General features: G+C 41.1%; 1 protein-coding gene across 6 annotated transcripts in view; it reads left to right on the top strand.

Annotated features, from left to right (window-relative positions):
• The window catches only part of HHAT (hedgehog acyltransferase), a 205,717-nt gene that overhangs the window by 182,297 nt on the left and 1,111 nt on the right, over nucleotides 1-22,309 (top strand). The gene's annotated exons all lie outside the window — the stretch shown is intronic.

The raw sequence follows: 22,309 nt of genomic DNA on the forward strand, positions 1-22,309 counted from the left end.
TGTGCTGCAAGGTCAGAAGACCAGCAGTCGTTAAGATCGAATCCATGCAACTGAGTGAGCTCCCGTCGCTTGTCCCAGCTCCTGCCAGCCTAGCAGTTCGAAAGCATGTAAATGTGAGTAGATAAATAGGTACCACCACGGTGGGAAGGTAACAGCGTTGCGTGTCTAGTTGCGCTGGCAACGTGACCACGGAAACTGTCTACGGACAAACGCTGACTCTACGGCTTGGAGATGGGGATTAGCACCACGCCCTAGAGTCGTCCATGACCGGACTAAATGTCAAGAGGAATCTTTACCTTTACCTTAGGCTTCTGCAACATCCATACAAATAGTCTAGCATAGCCTGTGGAAAGTTCTGATTGAGCTGAAACCCGCTTGGAAGAGGAAATGTGTCTAGGTTGAAGAAGGGAATTGAAATAGAATCTCTCTGGTCCTCTGGTGAGTTTCCAGAGGAAATGGCAGAAATGTAATTCTTCTATGTTAAATACTCCTGCTCAATAATGTTAACTGTTGTTGCGAAAATGACGACCACAAACCCGAGAGTCAGCTTCTTTGACATCTTGCCTCCCTTTAAATTACTCCCTTTACTTCACCTTAATTTAAGTTTACTCTTCGCTTAAGTATAACCAGAATTGCCAAAATCCTCTTGTGCAAATTATATTCATGTAAAGGGAAATGAACTCACCTGCCGTAGCAGATTGCTGCTAAGTCAAGAGTACGAACTTCAGCCAGGGTTCCTTGAGATCACTCTCCAATATCCCCTTCCTGATTTGGGAATTAGCCAGAGAAATTTCTTAGTTTATTACCTCTCTTAAACTGGTTCTGGTCCAGAGGACCTTGACTATTTTGTTCTTCTCAGAGATTTCTGTCTTACTTTCTTTGCATTTCTCCAACTAGAATGACAACATTTTGCTGCTTTTTTTCCCCCTAGCTCTTCTTCAGGACCAATACAATCTCTGTCATCTCTAAATCTACAAGGAGTATAATCCCGGTGTAGTAGCAGCTCACCCATCTGTTTTCTTCCCTTATTGGGGGTGTGTCTGTGGGCAAGTGTGGCTTCAGAAAGTATCTTTCTCATCCCTTCTTTAGTGAGTCTTTCTATTTCCTCTTTCTCCTTTTACAGTCTTCTAAACCCCACCTGTCATAGGTCCAGCCCCTGCTATTTGTATGTTGGCATATCTAGACCTTGAAATTATGCATGGATCTTAGAATATTCTTAGCCTTGTGGATTCTCAATACTTTCCCACCTTGAAGCAGAAACACTCTCATATCTCATCACTTATTTTTTCACATATTGTTTGCTGCATACACAGCTCTTCTATAATATCTGATGCTCCCAGTGGAATAAATATCTCATGCATAGGGACTTCTGTGTATTTTCATGTTTAGCAGCCTACCTTCTTATATCTGCAGTTTGTAAAGACTCCAAACACTTATCTGTCAGCAAATGGGAAAATACAATCTGATCATTAGCATTGCTAAAAAAAATGGACAGGTCAAGTAAGCTCCTATATGTACCCCACAAATAATAAGAAGTTCTTTGCAGTTTCTTTTTCATATTAATACCAATATGTGTGTGTCCAGTCCTGCTGATCCATGTTAGATAGATAGATAGATAGATAGATAGATAGATAGATAGATAGATAGATAGATAGATAGATAGATAGATAGATAGATAGATAGATACATACATACATACATACATACATACATACATACATACATACATACATACATACAGTGGTGCCTCGCTTGGCGAGGATAATCCATTCCAGTGAAATCACTGTAGAGCGAAATCCTCATCAAGCGAAATAAAAAAGCCCATTGAAATGCATTGAAAACCGGTTCAATGCGTTCCAGTGGGTGAAATACCTCAGCGTCCAGCGAAGATCCTCCATAGGGTGGCCATTTTCCGATGCCTGTGCAGTGAAAAATCTGTCCTGAACACAGCGGGGAGCCATTTTGAAAACCCAATGATCAGCTGTTTTATCGTAATGCGAAGAATTGGTTCCCAAAGCAGGGAACCGATCGTCGTAAAGCGGATTTTGCCCATTAAAACATCATTTTGCAATTGCAATAACGATTGCAAAAACATCATTGTGAAGCGGATTCGTCGTCAGTCGGGGTAATCGTTAAGCAGGGTACCACTATAGATAGATAGATAAATATAGTAACTGTTTTTTTTTCAGGATTACACAAATAGGTGACCCTGTCACTAATCTTTAAGACCTAGTGGGCTGTGCTCCGTGCATATTAAAAACAAGCAAATTTGTGAAAACTGAAAACAACAATATATAATTTTAAAATGATGATTGACAGTAGGACAGTAGGAATGATGTTTGCTTCCTTGCAAGTTAGCCTTCTCTTTTGAGAACTAGAAGGTCTTATGTGAACAAATAACTTAGACTCAATCTATTTTGTAATGCTTAGCAATTAATATTAAACAATGGGCCTGACCTTTTCAGACCATCCGGATTTTCATCAGCACATTGGTTAAGGAAGGCATTATGCTGGATGGAACTTGACATCCAGTTTTCTGAAGTTATTGTAGTTTAAAGCTGTTCTGTGAATAAACACATGTAAGTAGTGAGTTCAGAGGAAGTGGTTTAACTTGGTGTCTTCTCTTAGTTGCTTGATCTACTAATTAGCTGCTAATTTATAAGCACTATAAATACTTTATCTCCATTGAACATAGCTATTCAATATACAAAAGTCTCAAGTTTTTCATTCAAAACAAGTTTTCGGTTGTAGTTGCTACTGTATTTCCCCGAAAATAAGACAGGGTCTTATATTAATTTTTGCGCCAAAAAACGCATAAGGGCTTATTTTCAGATGATGGGTTTTTTTCATGTACAGCAATCTACATTTATTCAAATACACTGGTACCTCACTAGACGACGACCCTGCTAAACGACGAATCCGCATAACAAGACTTTTTGGGATGACTATAGCAATTCAGGAAACAGTCATTCCAATGGGAGATTTTCGCTTGATGATGATTTGGTCCATGCTTCGCGGACCGTTTGTTTTCTACAGCTGATCGGCAGCTTCGCAAAATGGCTGCCCTGTGTTTTCGGGACCCATGCTTCACAGGACAGCCAATTTAACAGCTGATCGGCGCTCTGCAAAATGGCTGCCCTATGGGCGATCTCCACAAAACGAGGAGGTATTTTCCCCATTGGAATGCATTAAACGGGTTTCAATGCATTCCAATGGAGAAATGGTTTTCGCATGATGATGATTTCCTAAACAGTGATTTCTATGGGACGGATTATTATTGTCATGCGGGGCACCACTGTACAGTCATGTCATCTTCTGGTTGCTGTACAATGGTGGAAGGTGGGGTTCCACTTAACTTGGGCTTATTTTTGGAGTACGGCTTATATTACGAGCATCCTGAAAAATCATACTGTACTAGGGCTTATTTCAGGTTAAGTCTTATTTTTGGGAAAACAGGGAAGTATGCAGAACAATTTAAAATAACCTCTAGGTGATGGACCTAATTATTATTAACTCTAATAATAATATATAGGACCACAGGGAAATCAAAGACTTTGATGTTACTCATCTATAGATAACATTTGGATTGTGAACTCAATAGATCATCTGGCCAGCTTCTTCTACTCAAGTGAGATATAATGTAATTTCGTTTAAATTATGAATATAATTTATAATTTTGCATCTATACATATAAATTAGTATGTGATGTTTTATGGAAATTGATATTTCTTTTGATTTCTCCTTGTCAGTCTAAGTCTTCCCAAATGTAGCCAAAGCCAGAAGTATGGTCCTCCTGCTTTTTCCCACCATATAAGCAGATTGACTGAGTAAAGGACATGATAGTACCCTTTCTCATTGCACCTGCAGAACTTACCGGTAGTTGAATCTTAACTTAGTAATGCTGATAGGATAGTTGAGTGCATGAGATGGAGTTAGGGGAGTTCTGTCTGAGCTATGCAAGGCATGCAAGCTTACGGAGTGCACGGCCTTGCAGTACGCTGGAGATGTATATGTTCACTTGTCTTGTGGTTGTCCTTGAGAACAGAAAACTACAAAGTTGCTCTCTTCACCGGTGAAATGGTGAGATATTTTCTGTTGATCTTCATAGAGTTTTTTTCATTTGCAAGAATGATTTTTGTCCAAATTGGAGAAACTATTGACAGCTGCTGCTTTGTGCCCTGCACTTTTAGGAATTAGAAGAACTGAATGGGTTCATTGTATCTTTTTTTGGTACAATAATCTCATCCTTCTGTGCTTTTCTCCTCAAAGGGAATGGACACTATTTGGCGAAGAACTCCTAATGGGTAAAAGAGAGTCTCACTCTCACACTGCACAGGATGAATCTTGAGAGCTCTGTAATTCTTTGTCCAGTGACCTGTTCTGTTCAGGCCTAAGAAACAGGAAGAAGAAAGTATTCTTTACATTCACAGAGGACTTTACAAGTATTCTTTACATCCATAGACAACACAGTTCTGTCTTGCATTAGAAGCTGGGGGTTATTATCACTATCCCATAAAGGAGCCTCGTGGCGCAGTGGTTAAAACGCTGTACTGCAGCTAAAACTGTGCTCACGACCTGGGGTTCAAATCCCAGGTAGCCGGCTCAAGGTTGACTCAGCCTTCCATCCTTCCGAGGTCGGTAAAATGAGTACCCAGCTTGCTGGGGGGGGGGCAATGTTTAGCCTGTATAATTACATTGTAAACCGCCCGGAGAGTGCTTGTAGCGCTATGGGGCGGTATATAAGTCCAATAAATAAATAAATAAATAAATAAATAAATAGATAAATAAATAAATAAATAAATATCTCAGAGCATCTGCAGCTTGAGGCATCAGTGTCAGACTTAAATAGGGCCAAGGAAGGCACTTGATATGGCTTGGGTATCTCCACCAGGGGGCATTTTTGTGCATGATACTTGTTAATCCTAAAGCAGATGAGAAAATGAGCATGAGAATGAATGGGCCACCTTACTGAATAACAATAAAATTTACTCTCTTTGGAGAACCCTTTTCTTATTTACTGTTTTATTGAACTCTGTGATATTTCACTGAAGTCACAGATGGAGAAAAGAGAATGCTGATTTGACAGTTACAAACACAAAATATTTACTGGAGAGATAGGGGTTTCTTTATTCACAGCAGTAATTAAAATCAATTCAAATTCATCCAAACAAAAATTCTCCCTCATATTGAGAGCTCTTGCGTTCCCAAATATACAGTTACTTCTCAAATATAATTTTACCCACCGTATCCTTAGAGAGTCAATGGAATCTAAGAAATATAAAACAAAATGAAAGACGTTTTTCTCAATGTTATGTTTTATTGGAAAGTGAAGGCTGGATCAAAACCAGAGCTTGGAATATTATTTTTAAAACTTACAGACATTATTTACACACACCTCTCAAAGTGCCACAACAGTAATTACTCATTACTTTCCTTGCGTGTTAGCTGTTTATTGCTTTTTAAGTTTTTAAAAAAAAGCTTTACAAGAAAAATATGTCAGAAATCCCAGTAAATGACTGCCCAAAATATTTAAAAGGAGAAGTAATCATTACTCACTGTATTAATAGTAATGATTATACTAGTTATGATGGTATTTAGAGAAAATAATGTTGGTGCCCCCTAGTTGACCCCAAAAGTCACGCATTTCAGGAAAATGTCATTACTTGTAACATGTTACCCTTAGAACTGCCAAGTCAGAAGTCACCTATCCTATGTATGTGCGTCTGATTTTTTTCTGCCTAAATGTGGAAATATTACATTTTTCCTGTTGAAACTAATTTTGGTTTGTTTTAACCCTGTTATCCAATTTGTAAAGGTCACAGTAAAGCCTGATTTTGTATTCTGAAGCGTTACTTATCCCCCAGTGTGGTCTTACCTGTAGATCTAAAAGGCATCTCCTCCATACTTTCATTTAGTTATTTATATAGATTTTAGTTCCTCTCAAGGATGATGACACATTGTTGATGATGAGCACTTTTTGGCCATACCCACAATTTGTGCAAAATATCTCTGCACCAAACTATGTTCTTTCTACATGCACACAGCAAGTAAAGGACAGTGTAATTGTGCAAAAAGATGGAAACAACCCATCCAGTGCTTCAGATTCTTAAGTTGCAAAGCATGATCATTTTCTGTTACTTGGCCAGAATCTTTTTGGAGATCTACATTCATTTAAGTTCAACTTCATAAACTAAAGCTGTGGATTGGTACCAGGTAACAAATTGCTGCTTGCCTTACTGGTTTCATGCCAGTTATATGACTTGGCACATGACCAGAAATGCAAATGTCAAATGCAAGTGACTTATATTGTGTAAAGCTAATGATTACATCAACTACAACATTTCTTTAAAAAATTATAACTTTCCAATTACATTCTCCCCCCTCTTCCACCCCAGGTCCAAAGGTCTCTTTGGATGCTTTTCATCATGGGGATGCTGTTTGAAGTTATAGGATGGGGAGGGGGAGTAGCTTTTCCAAAAATTGCCACTGCCAGTAAAATCATCATGGGAGAATAAGACATGTGAGGATTTCCATTGATACTGGAGACAATCCTCAGGCGTGGTTTTGTCATTCAGAAAAATATATAGTATTTCTGAGTTTCAGAGAGACTTGTTACAAAATGTCAGCACAACGGTTCCTGGCTCTATTGAAAATCTCAGGAATATATAAATTTCTCTTCACTTCTGGGGCTTTAGGAAACATGATATAATTCTATTATATAGAAATAGCAACCATATTGACAGGTTCTCTCTGAAGGTCAGTTCAGTTCTATTCAAAAGGCTCTGCACTAGAGTGACTAGATACCAAGTCTAAAGCTTACCAGCTTGTTCTTATTTGCATACATCTGCTTATTTTATTGCCCAAGCCAAGAGAGCTTATATGTTCATACATACAGCTGTAGAGTGGAGTTTTGAGAGTAATGCTGTGTCATTGGTGCCACTGCTGAGCCAGGTGCTTTGAGGTTTCTGAGACAGGAAGTTGAGGGAAAGCAGGTGCTGTTAGGTGATGAACTGGAGCAACGTCTTGGTAGGGATCAGGAGGCACTGAGCAACTGGCTGTGAGAAAAGATGCTCCCGGAAGTATTTGTGACAGTGTCATTTTGTGGTCCCCCCCCCCCATTGCTCTTTTTTTCTAGATTAAGCATTCCTTAGGGGAGCCATAAGGATAGACTGGAATTATATACATGGCAAAAATCTTTGAACACATCATAGATAAGAACCTTGTTTCTGAGGATTTAGTATCTTCAAACTACATGACAATTCAAGCCCTCTCTAGTTGTCCCCTTCACCACATGTTCATCATTGCATGAGGGAAACACCAGGAAAAATTCCATTGGCACCCATTCTCACCTTCCTTGTTTTCTACATGTGTGAAATACGAACTTCCATAGTGGGCATCAGGAACCTGTCATACTGGATTCTGCTAAATGTTTCATTACCATTCTGTATGTCTGTCAGAATACATATATATTTTAATACACATGTCTCCTAATACATGCATTTTCTGTATGGAATTTTGTCTAATATATGTATTCTTGTGTGCACTCTTTGCTACAACATGGTCTTTTGAATTTGTTAAGTACATTACAAAAGTCAGAAATAGGGAATATGAGTGTAGATTTAGGAGCTGTGCATTTAATCTAGTAGGCATCCTTCAGTCTCGAAAGACTATGGTAGCGTGCTCTGTATGGAGGACTTGGAACAGCGTCTAGTGTGGCTGAGGAGGCCAATTCGAGAGTGACAATCCCTTCCACACTGGAGACAAATCCAATCTGTCCCCTGTCCAGCTCCCTGGTTTTGCTTCCTTTGTGACTTCCTCTTTGCCTCAGCCTGCTGGACAAGGGTCTCTTCAAATTGGGAGAGGCCGTGATGTACTGCCTGCCTCCAGGCTGAACGATCAGATGTCAGAGTTTCCCATCTGTTGAGGTCTATTCCTAAGGCCTTCAGATCCCGCTTGCAGATATCCTTGTATCGCAGCTGTGGTCTCCCTCTGGGGCGATTTCCCTGCACTAATTCTCCATATAGGAGATCCTTTGGAATCCGACCATCAGCCATTCTCACAACGTGCCCAAGCCAGCGTAGACGTCACTGTTTCAGTAATGTATGCATGCTGAAAATTCCAGCTCGTTCTAGGACTACTCTATTTGGAACTCTGTCCTGCCAGGTGATACCAAAAATCCGTCATAGGCAACGCATATGGAAGGTGTTCAGCTTCCTCTCCTGCCGGGCACAAAGGGTCCAGGACTCGCTGCAGTACAGGAGTGTGCTCAGGACACAGGCTCTATAGACCTGGATCTTGGTATGTGTTGTCAGTTTCTTATTGAGCCATACTCTCTTTGTGAGTCTAGAGAACATGGTGGCTGCTTTCCCAATGCGTTTATCCAGCTCGACATCTAGAGAGAGGGTGTCAGAGATGGTTGAGCCAAGGTACACAAAGTCATGAACAACCTACAATTCTTGTGTGGAGATGGTAATAGAGGGAGGTGATTCCACACCCTGGCTCATGACTTGTGTTTTCTTCAGGCTGATTGTTAGTCCAAAGTCTTGGCAGGCCTTGCTGAAACGATTCATGAGTTGTTGGAGGTCTTCAGCAGAGTGGGCAACAATGGCTGCATCGTCTGCAAAGAGGAAGTCCCGCATGCATTTCAGTTGGACTTTGGTCTTCGCTCTCAATCTAGAGAGATTAAAGAGCTTTCCATCTGATCTAGTCCGGAGATAGACACCTTCTGTTGCAGTTCCAAAGGCATGCTTCAGCATGACAGCAAAAAAGATCCCAAAAAGTGTTGGTGCGAGGACACAGCCCTGTTTCACTCCGCTTCGGATGTCAAAGGGATCTGATGTTGAGCCGTCAAAAACTACAGTGCCTTTCATTCCATCGTGGAAGGACCTGATGATGTTAAGGAGACGAGGTGGACATCCAATCTTGGGAAGTATTTTGAAAAGGCCATCCCTGCTAAACAAGTCAAATGCTTTTGTAAGGTCTATGAAGGCCACTAAGAGTGGCTGTTGTTGTTCCCTGCATTTCTCCTGCAACTGTCTGAGGGAGAATACCATGTCAGTGGTGGATCTATTTGCTCGAAATCCACACTGTGATTCCGGATAGACTCTGTCTGCAAGCACCTGGAGCCTCTTCAGAACAACACGGGCAAGCAGCTTCCCTACAACGCTAAGAAGAGAGATACCACGGTAGTTATTGCAGTCACCCCTGTCACCTTTGTTCTTGTACAACGTGACAATGTTTGCATCCTTCATGTCCTGTGGTACTCCACCTTCCCTCCAGCAGAGACAAAAGATTTCATACAGTTCGGTGATGATGATCTCCTTACCGCATTTCAGCACTTCAACAGGGATGTTGTCCCTTCCAGGTGCCTTGCCGGAGGTGAGGGAATCCAAGGCCGCATTTATTTCTGCTAGGGTTGGTTCGCTGTCCAGCTCTTCCAAGACAGGCAGGCACTCAATGTTATCTAATGCTTCTTCGGTTACTACATTCTTTCTGGAATATAGCTCGGAATAGTGCTGCACCCAGCGTTCCATCTGCTGTGCTCGGTCCTGGATGATCACACCTGTAGTGGACTTCAAGGGACCAGATTTCTTCTGTAATGGACCTAAGGCCTGCTTGATACCATCATACATTCCTTTGATGTTACCTGTGTCCGCTGCTATCTGTATCTGAGAGGAAAGCTGAAGCCAATAGTCATTGGAGCATCTCCTGGCAGCCTGTTGGACTTGGCTACGAGCGGCTCGAAGAGCTTGCAGGTTGTACTCGCTAGGACAGGCTTTGTATGCTGCTAGAGCTCTTCTCTTATCCTCAATGGCTGGCATTAACTCCTCCGAATGGGCTTCGAACCAGTCAGCCATCTTTCTGGTCTTCTTGCCGAAGGTGGACAAGGCGGTGTTGTAGACAGTGTTCTTGAAGTGTTCCCATCGTTCAGGTGCATTTACATTAGCTGGACCTGGAAGGGTTTCCTCGAGTGCTTGGGCAAATTCCTTCACTTTTCTTTGATCGCGAGTCTTGCTGATGTCAATACGTGGTCTTCCTTCCTTTTTCATGTGATACAATTTCTTTGTTCGCAGTTTTACTCTACTACACACCAGGGAGTGATCAGTATCGCAATCAGCACTCTGGTAGCTGCGTGTGATCGTAACACTAGGAAGGCTAGAACGTCTAGTGAGGATCAAATCGAGCTGATGCCAATGCTTGGATCTTGGATGTCTCCAGGAAACTCTGTGTTGCAGCTTCGTATTAAAGAATGTGTTGCTGACACAGAGACCATAGTAACAGCAAAACTCCAGTAAGCGTTGGCCATTTTCGTTCATCTTTCCAATGCCAAAACGGCCTAGACAAGTGGGCCAAGAATTGTGATCAGCACCAACTCTAGCATTAAAGTCTCCAAGAATGAACAGTGACTCTCTTTCAGGGACTTTTTTGATAGTAGCTGCCAGATCGTCGTAGAATTTGTCTTTCACTTCTGTAGTGGATGACAGTGTTGGTGCATATGCACTAATGAGGGTTACTGGTCCTGCTGATGAGTGGAGCTGCAGAGACAGGATTCTTTCACTCCCCACAGTGGGTGGAACAATGCATCTCAGGAGAGTGTTTCTGACTGCAAAGCCAACACCATATTCCCTGGTCTCATTCGATGGTTTTCCCTGCCAGAAGAATGAGAAATTTTTTTCTTTGACAGATCCCGAGTCTGGCAGTCTTGTCTCTTGCAGGGCAACAATGTCCATCTGCAGTCTACTCAGTTCCCTGTCAATGACAGCTGTCTTGCGCACATCGTCTATTTCTTGCAGGTCGTTAGGAAAGCCGTAGTCAGGAAAGCCAGGGGTCATTGTCCGTACATTCCAGGTGCCCAGCTTTAGGGCAGAAGTTTTCTTATGATTGTTGCATGGTGCACGGTTGTCGATCTGCTTGTCGGGTTTCACCCTAAACCCCACGCACCCCGTGAGGTTAACAGACCGTGGCGAGGTAGCACCTTACTGGCTGGGGGCTGCCCAGCTTAAGGCGGGCGGTATCTACCTAGTGAGGTGCAATGACCTCTCCCACCGTCAGAAGTAGCCCCTGGCGTCCTGCTCTACGCCAATTGAGCAGAGACTTATAACCGGTAACTGCTACTTCCCGTGTTGTTTCGACGCTGTATGCGAAGCTGGAGTGTCCTCTCCAGAGCACGAAGCCTGGGTAAAATAGTATGGAGGATAGGCTGTTACCCAAGCAGCAAATCCCCCCTCTCCACATCGCTGAAATGGTCCAGTGGAAAGGCAAGAGCCAATACAACTGGTTCCAGCAACGTCGCAGGAGTTGGCAGAATGAAAGAAAATGCCTCCGGGACTCCGGCTCCGGATTTTGCCTCGAGGTTATCTCCTGAAGCCCTTTCCATAAGTGGATATAGCCACAGGGCAGTGGAGGTTTAAATTTGGAGTTTAATAAGTCTACATTAAAAAGCAAACGAGATGGATTTTTTTTCCTTACCTTTTCACTAATGAGGAGATTTCTGTACCCCATAGAGACCCCGTGCATGATCTAAAAATGTGAGACACTTGCTTTCCCTAGAAATTGAAAGCAGTGAAATTGGTTTGTGAAGGAATTCAAATTCCACAACACATACATTGTTATCTGCACTGGCTGTGGGGATAATGTCTATGAGGAAAGAAGACTGTAATGACTTGACTTGATTCTGGTGGTGTCATCACAAATCCCTGCTAGGATCTTAAAGTTCATAGGATGGCCTTCTGCAGCTTAGCCTATGAAGTAGTGTCAAACTGCTGTAATGGTATAGTGTAGTTACTCTCCAAGTCTGCACTGTTTTTTCCTAGCAAGTGACCTGATCCTGTGAAAACTGGGTTGGAATTTTGTATAGCTCAGTAGAACATTGTACTTAGAAACCCAATACCTTGACAGCTTTCATTGCTGTGTATTAAACTAAACTAAACTAAACTAAACTAAACTAAACTAAACTAAACTAAACTAAACTAAACTAAACTAAACTAAACTAAACTAAACTAAACTAAACTTCCTTCCTTCCTTCCTTCCTTCCTTCCTTCCTTCCTTCCTTCCTTCCTTCCTTCCTTCCTTCCTTTCTTTCTTTCTTTCTTTCTTTCTTTCTTTCTTTCTTTCTTTCTTTCTTTCTTTCTTTGACTTTTATCCCACCCATCAAGTGGCATGCTCTGGATGGCTTACATAAATGAAATACAAACATTAAAAACCTAACCCCAGACCAGACAAACCTCTCATTAAGGGAAAAAAAACCCCAGTGGTGATAGCAGTTAGAAAACAAATTAAAATTTAACCACTTAGGAAGCTGTCATGCAGGGAGGATATCTTGAAAAGCTTCTTTGAAAAGATGTGTCTTAATTGATTGTCTAAGTGCTAGGAGGGAAGTACTGTAACTTGGCACACCTCTGGTGGCAGGGCATTCCATAATGTAGCAACCAGCACCAAGAAGGCCTGGTTCCTAGCCGTTGATTTCTGGGCTTCCCTCAGGGTGGTGGTCCAGAGCATCTAAATTGGGTTGAGTTGGTGGCATGGGCAGACAATCTCAGAGAGAGGAACCCTGACAAGTAATGAAGTCCCAAACTGCTAATGGCCTTATATATCAACATTAGTGCCTTCAGTTTGGTATAGAAGCATACAGGCAACCAGTGCAGGCAGGCCAGGACTGGGAAGATATGATCATATCTTGAGTTACTGGACACTGCATTTTCCACCTGTTGCAGCTTCCGTACTGCCTTCAAGGATAGCTTCACAAAGAGAGCATTACAGTAGTTGATCCTCAAGATTACTAACATATGAACTAGCATTGTTAGGGATTTCCTGTCCCAGTAGGGCCATAGGTGTGCAATCTATCTAAGCCGGAAAAAGGTAGACCTGGCTATGGCTTAATGGAAATGTGTTCAGTTAAGAACCAGTCAAAGGTCTCCAAAATCAAGAACATGTTTACACAGCTAGTTTCCATTCTTTTATCCCAATAAACTCCTGTCACTCCTCAACATAAATGCTCCTCAATGCAGTGATTTCACTATGCATTCCCTGAATTTGACTTTCTACTCACAAAATTGGCAACTTGCAGCTTTTATTAAATGTTTACTGGTTGCCAGGGTTTATTATAATCAAAATGCTTCAGGTCTGCACGTTCTCCAACACAAAGAATATTCTGAGTTGCTGAGCCTTGACTGTAATGAAATGCTCGAACTCTGCATTTTCTCCAAATCTGTTGTGACAATCCAGTTTCATGCATGATGGTACATTAAATTACAAGAACTTCAGTCAAATGAGCACTCCTGATTGCAGAAAGAGAGAGATCCTGTCATTATCAGTGAAACCTACATTGATTTTTGTATTTACACTGATCACGGTACAAAGCGTTTTACATGTAAAGTTATTAGAATTTATAAGAGATGATGGATGGTGCAGCACTGATCTGTATAAATGTGTCAATATCACAAGAAATAATTGGATGCATTGTGATTATCACTTCAAATGGATCAAAAGATGTTTACGGAGTCTTTTAAAATGAAAACAGGATTTGTTCTGAATTTTCACAGCAGGATCTCACTTAAGTGATGGCTTTTAGTGACCAAGACATTAGAACTGCTGTTAAGATAGCAATAGATGACAATTTTAACATTGTCCAAAATAAAGATTTTTATTTTTTATTTTTAGGATCCAAGCGCTATCTGATAACTATGGGAGCAGTGTTCCTAATCCGTAGTTCAAATAAGCATGAAATAAGTATTAATACAAGTTCTCTTTCCAACAGGCCATGAAATCAAACTATTACAGTTACTAAGCCCAACAATACAGGCCTTTGTACATTTTTTTCTAGAAACAAGTCCCACTACGTCCACTCTAGAAATGACACAGGATTTATTTTCTGTACCTTGACTGTAAATATAGGACATTAATATAAGCTCAAAATTGTCCCCAGGACCTCTGGGTCTGTCTAAATTGTCCTAGACTAAGGTCTAGAGGTTTTAGATATGCTTCCTGATTTCTTTAAGAACAATGACAGTAGCTCTGCCCTGCCCACCCCCAAGTTTTATAATTACACTATGCCTGTTCTTCCCATGATAATGAGACACATAATTAAATGCAATGTGGGTGAGAAAGGGAATGTTTGTGCTGAATAGTGGCAGTCAGCCTTACTGGCTGCAAAACAAACAAGAACAGCATCCTGTTCCAAATTGTTACCTTGGTAGCCAATAAGAGTACCTATATGTCAGGTATTCATCTGAACATTTAAAGAGGGCTGGAACTGTGGTAGAGACATGGGCATGCGTGTAAGAATTACTCACATGTCATTTCCACAAGGATAATCCAGCAGGATAATCAAAGAATGATTGAGTGTATTCTGAAAGGAGGGGAAGGCAATCTGGTTGTTAGGGCTTCATGCATCCCATGTTCCCTCCATGATTTAGGCAAATGCCCAAACAGCACTCCAGAATCATAGAATTATGAAATGGAAAGGGATCCAAAGAACATCTAGTCCAACCTACCAGTTGATGCAGGAAATCCACAGCTAGAGCATCCCCAACAGATGGCCATTCAACCTCTGTTTTAAAGCCTCAAATGAATGAGAGTTGGCCATCTTCAGATGTAGTCCATTCCTGTGTCAAACAGCTTTTACTGTCAGCTCTGCCTAATATGTTGCCAAAAATCTCCTTTCTTTTAAGTGGAAATCTCTACCTAGCTTGCTTAACTGTTCCTCGTAGGGCTTGGTCTCCAAACCCTTTACCATCTTTGTTGTCTTCATCTGAGTAATCTCCAGATTGCCAGTATCCTTTTTAGACAATGGTGCCTAGAACTAGACCCAATACTGCACAGTACATTTTCAGATGGAGCAGCAAAATGTCTTGGGCTGGTCTTGAGTATAACAGCAAACTCTGCCTGGAAGCTAATACTGCCATGGAGTGAATTCATTTGTTGGGAATAGAAAACATCTGAAATGAGGTCATGAAAGATAGGTTTTCTCATGAAAAATAGGTGACATATTCCTCGCTGACTTCTGAATATGCTTTGTTTCCATGGCAGTCATTACTGTTAAAGAATGTCAGTTCAAGGCTGGCTTTGTTTTTACTTGTTTTTTTTTCTTTCTCATTCTTGCAAGGCTATATTTTGATGTTTGTTTCATTAAAACAATACTACCTTCCTCACTGTATCTGCCTCACTTCAGTTTGGTTAGCAGGACTTTCAGTGTTGTACAGTACAAAATCCAGTCTGTTGCCTGTATTCAATAATGTTGAAACTCAAATTAAGATTTAGGGTGTCAGAACTAAATGAAGCAGAGAAAAACTGGTGGTGGTGGTGATGGTGGTGGTGGTGGTGGTGGTGATGATGATGATGATTGTTATTATTATTAGTATTATTAGTATTAGTATTAGTATTAGTATTAGTTATATTATTATTGGCCACTGCAAAACAAACAAGCTAATCAGCTTTGCTGGCAATCAGGGTCAGAGTTAGGTCTACAATTTGAATTGAACACTATAGCAGAAATGAAAGAGAAAACAGAACTTGGAAGACATACATATACCTGCTTTTTGGGTACTTCCAGTGGAATTGTTTTCAGCTGGCAGAAAAACCATTATTGATCATGCATTGGCTACTATCTGAGCTCTCTTGGTGGGGAAATCAGTTACCGAAGCAGCCCTTTAAACCTGAGCTTTACCAGAAAGCTGTGATAACTGTTAATTGAAACCTTTAAGCTTTGCACTCCCACCTTTCTCTTGCTTTGCAGTCCATCTTGCATTAATTTGCACATACCTCTGGCGCCTGGAAGAGAAAAACTAATGATAGCAGAACATTGTTCTCCCAGGAGCTCTTCTGCTGGCAGCATAGCCATCTGACAAAGCACAAAACTGGTTGGGGGCAAGCCTCAATGCTGGATTTCATGCCATTTTTGAAGTCCTTGCTGGTTTTTACTGTGCCGAAGATCTATGGCCTGCCAAAAAGAAGGGGGTGAAATTCTGCTCCAAGTTCTAAAACATTGATTCAGTACAGGAAGTGGTTGTTTTCAGTTACAAGACTGTTTTTAGCCTTAGCAGTAGCAGCCCTGCCTTTGATCATGTGCTCTGTTTGGTGCATGGCTACCTTCAACACTCTGCTAAGGGTTAACATTAGAAACTAAAACTTGGGGGATGGATGTTGTGCTTAGTTATCTATGAACCTTCAGGCAGGCTACTATGAGAAACTTTTGAGATCTCGATGTGCTGTGGGATGCTAAGAATGTCTTCAGATTCGGAAGGTGGCCAAATGTCTTGCATTGGGAAGAACTAAAGAGGAAGACCAAGAAGTCATAAAAAGCAGACATCTAGCATACTTCAGTCATTTGATGACAAACAAAAGGTACAGATTGCCTCAGCTGATCTTTCAAGATAAAAATGAATAGGAATCCAGTTGCTGGATGGAGAAAAACTTATCAGCTGGGAGACTGGTTGGGATATATCACAGCATCCAAAGGATAGGAGAAGGACAGGAAAAAGCAGCACATCAAGATTAGTGAAGTTCTCCTCCTGCTATAATCTATATGATAGGGACTAAGTGCTGGTTCATACACAAAGTGTGACATTAGTAGGGGAGCAGGTTTAGAAGAGTTTGGGGTTATCCTGTATTTCCTGCATATCCTGGCCAAAACACTTTTTAGGGTCTATTTTCCATCAAGAAAGTCAAATAAGATAGTACAACACATTAGCTGAAATTCTGTTGGCAGAGCTACATGGGCATTAATTGTGACAACATCATCACCTGCAATGTTAATTTATTTTAATAATTTAATTTAATTTAAAGCTTCCCTTCCTCAGGTTCCAAGCTTCCTAGGGATCCATCTTGACTTTGGGAGCCTTGGAATTGGGTGGGGAGCCTTTAATATATATTTTTAAATGCCACTGGTAGGATTAGGACCACTGACAGTATTACAGCAGTGATTTTCTTTTATTCACTTCTTCAGGTCAAAAAGGATTCCAAGGGAGCCTATGGGGATAGAGGCGAAATAGAAAGTTTTAAATTATATTGCAGCTTAACATTGTGGTCTGATAAGATCATTGCCATTTACACCCATGTAGTTATGCAAGAGGATTTCAGGCTTTGTTTTGTTAGTCAGAAATTACCTATCCATAAGTAAACAGGACAGTACATTCTACATTAAACATAATTTCCTTTAATTTAGAGAGGAATACTTCCACCTAAGACAAGGATGGGAAAGAGATAGACCTCCATATCTTAGACTGGAATTACCATCAGCCCTGCCCAGCATAGCAGGACAGCATAATTCCCGTGCACCACATTTCCCTTCCAGGCTGAAAATATTACATGCAAAAAAAGAGTGACCAAAAACACAGGACATCTAGTTGCCTTTAATACCTGCATCTTGGATTTCAAAATATATCTTATTGCGTTTAACACTTGGATTTCCCTACCCCCCCCCCCCCCAAAATTGTGGAATCAGTGCTATGATGGGTTATCAAAATGGACATTCTTTCACTTCCTGGTAATGAGCTCAGTTCTTTCACTGATTTTGCCAGCTACAGAATAGGTTTTTAATATGCCCCGTTATTTTGAAATTATTCCATCCATGCCTTGTTGTTCTCTCATAATAGTGCTTTGAGTGCTATAATGTTATGAACCATTCTGTATGAAAACAATCATAGAATCATAGAAAAGTGAAATCGGAAGGGGCCTACAAGGCCAGCAAGTCCAGTCCAATGCAGGAATACAATCAAAGCATATCTGCCAAGTGATTATCTAAGTTTTTCTCGTACCACTCCAGTGTTAGAGCTCTCACCAACTCCCAAGATAATTGGTTCCACTGTCATATGGCTCTAACTGGTAGGAGGTTTTTCCTGATATTCAACCAAAATCTGGCTTCCTTTAACTTGATCCCATTGTTGCGCGTCCTGCATTCTGGGATGATCTAGAACAAATCTTGTCCCTCCTCTGTATGACAGCCCTTCAAATATTTGAAAAGTGTTATCATATCACCTCTCAATCTTCTTTTCTCAAGGCTAAACATCCCCAGTTCTTTCAGCCTTTCCTCAAAAGGCTTGGTTTCCAGCCCCCTAATCATCCTTGTCGCCCTCCTCTGAACTTGTTCCAATTTGTCAGCATCTTTCTTGAAGTGTTGTTTCCAGAACTGGACACAATACTCAAGGCGAGGCCTAACCAGTGCTGAATGGAGGGGGACTAGCATCTTGTGGGATTTGGAAACTATACATTGATTAATGCAGTCTAAAATAGCATTTGCCTTTTTTGTAGCCACATCACACTGTTGGCTTATATTTAGCTTGTGGTCTAGGAAATTCTGAGATCCCTCTTGCTCGTAGTTTTGGTGAGCCAGGTATCCCCCATCTTGTAACTGTGCAATTAGTTTCTTTTTCCAAGGTGCAGGACTTTGCACTCATCCCTGTTGATTTCATTCTGCTGCTTTTGGCTCCATCCTATCAAGGTCATTTTGAATTTTGTTGCTGTCATACTTTTTAGTTCAAAATGTATTTGCATTTTTTTAGTTCAAAGTCCATGCTGCTAAAATGTTGTCAACTAACATGGCAGTGGGACTACACCACAGTGGGACTTCACCCTCAGATCCTTCATAGTCATAGAGAGTAAGAGGTGGCACATGATTAAGTAAATTGATTAGATCAAATTGGTTCATTAAAATTGGCCCTCCAAAGGCTCAGTGAATGGGTCAAATGATCTTGAAGTCTTGTTAAACTAAAGCTGAACAGATAAAACGCCTTACCAGTCTCTTAGATGGGAGGCTACTCAAAACTCTACATTGGAAACATGGCAGAAATGTCATTTTTGCATTTCTCTGGCTGTCCATGACATGCACAGGTGTGCAACTGAGTGTGCAATCCCAGCACATTCAAGCATGTGAGAGACAGCAAGATCACATGTGTGTGTGGTTTGGCCTTAGTGTTTAAACCAAACGTCTTGAATTAGTTTCAGAATTATCAAGGAAGCAAGTTCAGTGGTGGAGCACAGGCCATATATAAAGAATGTCCCAAGGGTGATCCCTGGCCCTGTGAATTAGGAAGCTTTAAGCAGCAGATGATGTGTCTGAAGCAGCCAGAGCTTAGAAAATTTACTTTTTTCCAAAAATCCCTCAAGCACCATGGTCACCCATCCATGTTTAGGGCCAGGTGTGTGTGTGTGCTTTGAGTTTGTAGCCAAAAAAGTTACTTTTTCCAAGCTTCAAACGAAGGGTGGCTTTCTTTTTCCATCTGGATGTTAGTATATAACCCAGAGAAACCTGTAATGCAGGACAGGCTGTGCTTAAAACAATGAGCTGGATGCATATGTACTTGTTTCATAGATGCTGCTGTGCAGGAAAATTCCAAGACCTTATTAGAATGCATGCAGTGAAGACTTTGCCCATTGCATTCTAGGAAGGGCTGTGTTGTGTCTCTCTCTCTTGCAGCAGGGCTAGCTCTTGCATTTCCACGGTAAACTGCCCTGTGACTGGTGCTCGGCTCTTTTACAAAGCAATATCAGCAGTCATGTACAGGGGGCTGTTTGAACAGATTACAAGTGAGTGTATACAAGCCTTGTCAGAAGCAGGAATTATGTGTTTTTTTTGGGGGGGGAATACCATTGCAGCACTGCCTCCTCCATGTTATTTTCTTGAATTACGTAATGATAGTGTGGAATTGATTCTTGGAGGAGATGGTAAGGTTTTCTTTTGTTTTTATGTTGTGTTGTTTTAAAGCTGTGCCTATTGGCTGGAATCTTGTAGGGGCAATGGGTTCCTGGTTTATTTTGGGGGAGCAATTCTGAGAAAGACTCGTGCCAGAAAGCTTGTAGATCCTGCAACTTTCGTAGTGGGCAGAGTGAGCAGAGGAACCAGTGGTCTGCCTCACTCCAATTACTGTAACACTATGTGCCATGTGTTTCCTATGGAAGAGTGAACTCTAGATAGGTGTCTGCCACGAATGGGGACTCAAGTCACGAGACTTGCTGTCAAATTGGACTTAAGTTACACCAGTGACTTGACTTTTTTCCCCCAATGACTCAGACTCAACTCAGGACTCAGAACCCACCACCCCTCCCTTTTGAGGGGGAAGCTTGTTTTTGCTAGGGACTCAGACTTGGGACTTGGTACCAAAGACTCAGACTTGGAATCAGGACTTGGACTTAAAGACTTGCCAACATCCCTTGTATCTGTAGATCTACTCACCAGGTTGCCAGGCCTCATCCTTTTGTGAATCAGGCACCCCGCCTATTCCTAGAGCTTGGAAAGGTGGTCTTTTGGTTTGGCTTTTTGGACTACAACTCCTAGCGTCCCTGGAGGATTCAACGGATGCTGAAGATTTCTCAGCAACCTGACAATGAGTGGTGCTAGAGTGTTTGCATGTGTGACTATACAGTATTTTGTTTGATAACATAAAGCCAAAGTCTTTCATTCAATAGCTAGGAAGACCTTGAGTACTACAATATTGGCCTGTCTTATGAAAAATGTGTATGTTCCTTCAGATTTTTAAAAACAATTGGATAAAAATCCTCCCCATCACCACAAAACAGGGCTTCAACTTTCTTGCAGGTTAAATGTGAGACTTCCACGTGTTTTCATTTGCAAATGGTGTTGCCGGTTTAGCAGCCCTCCCTCCACAGTGAGACTCAAATGATGTCACCAAAGAATTAATTTCTCTTTAGTGACTTCTGTGTCATCACGTCTCCTGTAATCAAATCATAAGAACACACAGGCCATTCATTTGCAGCAGTCATTTCAAGGGTGCTTTGGCCTTCTTTTAAAGTGATGCCTGCAGTGGTGTATTTGATACAAAGCCTAAATGGAATGAAATTTACCGGACTTTTATTTGAGGGCTGTGTTTTTTCTATATCCTTTCCTTTGCTTCCACCCTGATGCCATCTCCTAAGGTTGTTTAAAGGAAAGGACAGTTTATTGTTTGTTTAACTTACTTCTAAAACCTCTATGGACAAAACGCTGGCTCTATGGCTTGGAAACGGGGATGAGCACTGCGCCCTAGAGTCAGACACGACTAGACTAAATGTCAAGGGGAACCTAAAACCTTAACAATTTGCAAGATCAATGGGAACATTTTTTTCAGATGTGAATATGCTTTACCATCTTTATTTTTAAAAAAATGTTCTTCATTCAGAGAAAGATAAAAGAAACTGAATTGAATCAAGACAATGAGTTTGAGTTCTGTCCATTCAATTATATAAATGGGTCAAAAGACCAAACTCTACAATCTGTTGGGATTCGAAGGAGCACATGAGATCTGCTCTGAGGACCCTAATCTGTGCAATTGTGCTGATGGGTTCTTTTGCCTACTTGGTGCATTCGTACATGTAGGCTGATAATTGATGTTGCAGTCACTGAAAGTATAAGCCATGTCAAAATATCAGTTAGGATCCGGTGTCTCCCTCATTCAAAGGGAGGGCAGACCGTAGAATTCTATAGAATGCAGAAAGTTGATTTATTGTTAGCTGTGAATGGCAGTAGTTCTCCAAGGTTTACTGGAGATTTCTGATGATCTCCCATGCAATTACTAATCAGGACTCACCTTGCTTAGCTTCTGAAATTGGATAACATTGGGTGATAAAATGGTATAATGTCACATTTACAGCAATAAATGCATTTGATTGCATTTTAATCTGACTCTTCATTTATTTTCATCTATTCTGTTCTAATCTGTTCTATTCCATTCTCTCTCTCTATTTAATATAACAAGGTATTGTGAAATAGTGCCATACAAAAGGAGTTCTCCAGGTTGCTGGAGTTGGCAAACACAGAAAAATTACCTTGCTGGTTTTTTCCATAAAACTTCTCAAAGCAAATGCATTGCACTAGGAAGTAACCATTTTGGAATGGAAGCATTTTAAATAATAATAATAATTATGTGTTCTCAAGTCAATCCCCACTTATGGCAGTCCTTTCCAGAGTTTTCTGAGTGCGGACTACTCAGAAATAATTTGTTGTTCTCTTCTTCTTGGGAGTGCTCTGGTACTCTACAGTTTGCCCAAGACTACACAGGCTGACTCTTTCCCAGAAGCCATGGGGGGGGGGTTGAACACTCAATCTCTGATGCCTAATTTAGTGAGCTATCAGGCCAACATTATCCTAGACAATGATAACAAACTCCACTTTGATTCTTACTTGTCTTTAGATTTCTTGTTTTCATTCTTCGGTCCAGACTAGAGATAGGGGTACAGTATTTGTATTCACATATGAATAACCCCACATAACGACATAATGAGGGTCCGAAGCCCACAACATCAGCCAAAGGGTTATGTCCACTTGTGGGAAACTATAGTGAATACTTATTTTTCTCTCTAAAACATAGTATTTTCTAGA

Source organism: Pogona vitticeps, chromosome 1 (assembly GCF_051106095.1).
Source record: "Pogona vitticeps strain Pit_001003342236 chromosome 1, PviZW2.1, whole genome shotgun sequence".
NCBI classification, from domain to species: domain Eukaryota; kingdom Metazoa; phylum Chordata; class Lepidosauria; order Squamata; family Agamidae; genus Pogona; species Pogona vitticeps.